Source organism: Cryptomeria japonica, chromosome 9 (assembly GCF_030272615.1).
Source record: "Cryptomeria japonica chromosome 9, Sugi_1.0, whole genome shotgun sequence".
NCBI classification, from domain to species: domain Eukaryota; kingdom Viridiplantae; phylum Streptophyta; class Pinopsida; order Cupressales; family Cupressaceae; genus Cryptomeria; species Cryptomeria japonica.
In genome coordinates, this window is record NC_081413.1 from 331,001,869 (window position 1) to 331,008,301 (window position 6,433).

Sequence of the window (6,433 nt, forward strand, 5' to 3'; positions counted from 1 at the left end):
AAGATATATTGTTGTCGATTGGCAATGGGTCAAGGGTCATGCTTATGATAAGAATTAGGATCTAGTTGTTTTAGGCCACAAGAAATAGGCCATCTTGAGCCTTGGCTTAAGCGCTACCATCGTGGGTAGCAACCGCAGAGAAACTGTCTGGGACATTGACCCTAGAAAGGGTTGTGTACCCACTAATCAGTTTACATCAAACCATAGAATAGAAAATAGAACTACATACTTTACCCCTTGATCCTGTGCCGAAGTGGGTATGTAGGCAGTCTTGGGATGGAGTTGTCCCTCGTACTCAGGTGTTCGTGGGTGGGGTCTAGGCTTGGTAAAAGAAAGATTGAGTAAGAATCCTATTTTGAAAGATAAGATAATTAAATTGGAAAAAGTAATTCAATGCATACTTGGAAGGAATCCCATATGGATTCGCTTGACTTCCCGAGGCTTTAAGCCAAATTCCGAGGTGGAACTCAAGCTTGTATTATGTTATTTAATTACTCCTAAGGACGGCGACCTCGGTGCACTTCTGTTAGAAGAGTGTAGTACTTAGTGAGTGGCTCAGGACCCAAATGGTCTCGATGAGTCTAAGTCTCTGGCCAGAGCACCTCCTATCCTGATTGGATAGATGCCTACCCTGTATGGGTAGATGCCTATCCCATATTGGATAGATGAAATCTTATGCCTACCCTGTATGGGTAGATGCCTATCCCGTATTGGATAGATGAAATCTTATGTCCCGTATGGACAAATGCCTAACCCGTATGGTTAGATGCTCATCCCGGATGGATGAATGCCTAATCCAAATGGATAGATGCCCAGAGTATGCGATTGAATCAAACATAATGATTAAAATTAATCGAAAAAAAAAAAGAATGGTCAATTTTGTTGAGTTAATTATGGTGGGTTATTACAAGCATGATTATAGAAGAATTAATTAGGCTAAGTTATGGGGTTTAAGAGGGTGATTTGTAGGAATCACATGGTTAACTTAGTTAATTGAAATTAATTAACTAATAGAGGTTTTAGAAGAAATAATGATTGAGGTGACTTTAGAAGAATAGGGAAATAATTAATTTTGATAAATTAATTATGAAAGGCTATAATGATAAAATTAATTTAAATTTGATTTAATTAATTTTAAGAAGAAAGGGACTCACACAATTAAATTAATTATGTGGAGAGGCTTAAATTAATTAAATATTAATTTAATTAATTTTAGATGTCTACATTTTGCCCCTCTTTGATATAGCATCATGAAGTGATGTTATATCAAAGAATAATAAAATATAGTAGATAAAAGGGATAAGACTAGTAGCATGATGCCCTAGTCATAGGCGAGATGAGGAATGGTGATGATGAGGTAATGGTATGCCCCCTTGAGAGGACATATGGGTTCCAAGAACATGGGTGTGCTCTTGAAATGGATAGGAGGAATAGATGATGAAAGGATGCAGATGATGAAGGGAGAATGGGTGAATAAATTGGAGTCTCGAGACAAATGAATGGAAATGATGAATGAGATGAGTGTAGGATGAGTCGATGGATGGGATTTTTTGTGTAAAATGTGGAGAGTAAAACTAGTTTTGATATTACCACAAATTATCTACACTGTTGATTATAGGAATCATGATGTTGTGAATATTCGAGGCATGGACTAAATTCTCATACAATAGGTTATCTATATGTACATAGGTTTGCAAACATCGATGATGGTGTAGATGTGAGACTATTGGATCGTATAAGAGAAACCATCAAACATGCTATACCACAAAAGTGCCCCATTATACACCAACCAAGACATACCGAGATATAGGATGATCAAGGCAACCCTAAATAGGTATTGTCCCATGACACAGGATAAAAATTTAAGCAAAAATCTTAATGCAAACAATCATGCACATGGCCAACTAATATCTCTTGCCAAGAGTAAGACATGGATTTGGATAGACTGCCAAACATGGGAAGGATGCATCTCGATGGGCAGGTGATGGATTTGGATAAACTTCTAGACATGGGAAAGATGCATCCTGATGGGTAGGGTGTGGATAGGTTGATGGATGATAAAAGACAAGCTGGTTGTGTGGGGTCTGTAGATGGGAGGATTTTCACTTGGATTAAGGTTAACACATTATGAATGAGTGTTTGGATTATGCGCGAGTCAATATAAGCTCAGATAGATGGGAAAAGCTCCGTGTGATGGGAATCACAAATGGAGTGGATATGATGGGAGGGGGATTAATGATTGAATAATATTGGATGAGAGGATGAATATAATGAGATATGATGGGATTGGACTGTGGATATAGGATAAATGGATTGGGACCAATGACAAGGGAGAACCAAGGCTTGGTAAAAGGATTAATTGATGAAGAGATTGCTTGTATAGGAGATATAGGGATTAAGTAGATGGATGGTGATAGGATATCGAGGACTAAAGGATGAAAGATAGGTGGAATGGGGATCCAAGAACTATGTTGCAAAGGAGTGCAATGCCCCACATTATAGGTAGTGGAATTAAGGATGAAAGGATGGTGGATAAAGGATGAATGAGATGGAAGGATAAGGTGTATAAGGGATATGGGTGGAGGAGGAATTAAGGCTTGCATTCTCTAAAGCATGCATTTCCATTATTTTTCCTCTAGTGTGATCAAGATCAAAGATAGGAATGAAATATGTATTTAAATAGGATGAGAGATATGAGATGGAGGATATGGATAGGATAGTGAAGATCAAAGATAGGAAATGGGGATGGATTTAGATAGGATTGTGGATAGGAGATGGAAGATAAAAGAGTATGTGGATTATGAAGGTAGCATGGATGGAGCTTGCCCCCAAGTGTAGACTGCAAGAGGATGGGGGATTACACATGATGCTTGTTTAACAATTTTTCATCATGGTACTTACCCAAAGTGTCACAAGAAGTGGTTTTCACCATTGGATGAAGTTTTTATCTTTACTTTTTTGTTTGTTTGTTTGTTTTGGAAATAGTTTGGATTGATATGGATGGGGATAAGTGGATTTGGAAGACAATGGATGTGTGATACGATAGAGGAAGGACTCAAGCATCTAGTTCCATGAATAGTATCCCTTAAAGATGTGCTTTATTGAACCCAGATAACTGGAGGTATGCTCACATATGTTGGTAGAAATAGATGGGGAGATGGAATGGATGGAAGATGGAGGGGGATAATGGTTTATGAAAAAGCTTTAATTAAAGGGATGGGATTATGAAAAATTGATGTTGGATAATGGATGGGGTTGTGAAAGACTTGTGGATAAATGGATGGGGATGTTGGGAAGATCAACATTGGCACACACCTTTAAGGGTGGTAGAGTTGTGAGGGAGATGATTTTGAATTAGATGGAAGTTAAATTGTGGATTTGGGAAATGAGGACCCAAAATAGATGAAGGGGATGATGGACGTAAGATAGTGGATTTTGGGATATAAGGATCAAAAATGGATTTTGAAGATGGAATATTGGAGGACTTATGAGTGGAGGTGGATTTTGGATTAACATGTTTGGATGCCAATTTGGATTTTACTTTGAGATGCATTTCTTCTATGAGCAGCTTGGGAATCCACATAGTGCCTTTTTTATTTTTCTTTCTTTTGGATCATATTTTTATTTTCTTGACCATGTCTTTTTGAGGGGTCGTGTTGATCCTTGTATTTTTTTAATTTTTGGCTTTATGCATTTTAAATTTGGCATCCAAATTTCTTCCAATAGAAATGGTTTGGGTGAATGAGGATGGATGACTTGAAGATTTTATGGATGGGATGATGGAGGGAGAGTGTGGGAAGGGATTCAAGGATGTGTTCCTTTGTTGATCTTTCTTAGGGATTATTTGAGGTGATGTAGTGGTGTATGGAGGGATGTAAGGACCCAAGATGGATGGAAGAGATGGATGGTCTATCTTTGTAATGTAAGGATCCAAAATGGATGTGGATGATGAAGGAATGGGCTTGTAGACGTAAGGACCCAAAAGGGGTTTGGAAGATAGGCGATGGAAACATTTGGATTTAGATGGAAGGATTTTATATTTAGAAGACATAGAAGGTATATCAACATCTTGAGCATGAGCTTTGTAGCCAAGGCCATATGAACTTGTATTTTTGTTGACTTGAAGTGGTTCTAATATGCCTTGTTCATGGAGGCCTAACCATTTGCCTTGATAATTTATTTTTTCACAAATTATTTTTCCAATAGGATACTCATTATTTTGGAAACAAGATGCGAGTCCATTTTGAGGGGGATAGGAGGTGGAAGGGATTATAAGCTCTTGGAGGAAACCAGAGTGGATTAAGGTTGAATAGCCAAGTTGATAGGTATGGGATTCATGGATAGATTGGATGGGGATGATGAGATCTTGTGTAGGATTGGGATCTTGTGGGGGATTAGGAGGATTGACATAGAGATGGCAGAATACTTTGATCTTGAATTGGGATGGGATCATGTGGTGGAGTGGAAGGGATGATTGGATCTTGAGATGGAAGGGGATCAAGAAATGGAGTAGAGGGGATACTTGTATTTTTAGATGGAATGGGATTGCGAGATGAATGATGAGGAGTAAGAGGATCATGGGATGGATTGGGGTCTTAGGATGGAGTGGAGGGTAGACTTGGATTTTGGGATGGAGTGACATCATGAGAAGGAAGGATGCTTTGATCTTTAGGTGGAGAGAAAATTATGCTAGCATGCTTTGATACAAGCTCTTGACATGTTTGGGATATGGGTAGATGGAGGGATGGTGATATCATGAAGCTTACAAAATTAAGGGTTGTCTCGATTTGGAGGGGATGGATGTGGATTGAGGACTTGGGGATATTACACAACTTTGGTTTCAGGTGGGTATTTATTCTTCTTTGCTAGTATCTCTTGGATAAAAGTATGGAGAAAGGACTTGGAGGATGGGGATGATGTGGATTTTGGAGGACTAGGATTATGTGAATGTTCAGGATTAGATGGAAGATTGGGATTTTGTAGTGGGGAAATAGGATTAAGGCTTGGAAAAATATGGTGTAAAGGACTTGGATGATGAGTGGAGGTGATTGAGGTGTTGTACAAATATGGAAATTGGGATATGGATGGGAGAGAAGATGAAGGAATATATATTTTGAGGGGTATGTGGATGAGGGATAATACGAAAACATGGATGGGGAATAAAATGGATTTCAATTGTCAAATATAGGGAAAGAATAAGAGATGTGAGATGAATTGGGATTGAATTGATGAGTGGGCTGGGGTGGGAGACATGAATAGGCAGAAGTTGGATAACTTTGAGGCATGTATGAGCTGGATGGGCATGATTGATAGGGTGATCCTTGAACTTCCATTAGAATTTTCTCATACCAAGCTCTTATGTTTGGATTTTGGATTTGGGTTAAAGAAGGTCTTTGATGAGGATCGAGATTCAGAAGGTTACCTCTTTGGGCAACCATCTTTTTCTTTTGTGAGCGCAAGTCAAGACCATACACATGTAACCTCAAATAATAAGAATAAGGAGACAAGTTGGAATTGGATGAATGTGATTTGGTCAAGAAAGGTTATGAGATGATGATAGATGAGGACAAGGAATTAGAAAATTTTAGATTAGACTTGGGGTTGATTTGATATGACTGGATTAGATGAGAGGTTGGTCCTTGGATTAGGACAAGATTGATTTGGATTTGATCAAATTGGATTTTATTAGATGGTCCTTGGATTAGGAAAAGATTGTTTTGGAGTAGGATGACACCTTAGTCCTTGGATTAGGATTTGGGTGGGGTGTAGGGATTAATTACACGAGCCACAAAGCAAGGTAACGACCAAGCTAGGCTAAATCTAGATCTTTGGATTATGATTTGATTTGGCTTAATTCTTCCCCTACTTAGGCGAGGCTAAGTTCCTAAGTAATATTAGACAAGGATTAGGGTTTTAATCAACCCAAATTATTAGGACTAATTAAGAAAGGTACTTGGGATATATTCTTTACCAAGCATAAGGCTAATTAGGGATTGACAAATGATAAAGATCTAAATTAGACTTTGCAAAGTGTTAACCTTGGATTAGGATTGATGATTGGATTAAAGGATTGATTAGGTTGATGTGATAAGTCCTCAAAGGTGGGAGGAAAATGATTATGAAAGAATGAATTGATGATAAGCAGGAGAAGGGGAAGGTTACCCAGACTGGATTGATGGTTGGCTAGAGATATTAGTTGGGGATTGATGATCGTTTGGATGGATGAAAATTGATTAGGGATTTAGTTTGAATGGAGACGGAAAAATAGAGGCAAAGATGCCAATCCTCAAAAATGGAGACATTGATCCTCAGTGGCAGAGATGCCAAAGTAGAGGTGGAGATGGCATTCCTTAAGCACAGAGGTTGAAACTCAGGTATGGAAGTTTTAGAACAAAATTTGGTCAAATTTTTGGTCAATCTTGAATGTTTTTAG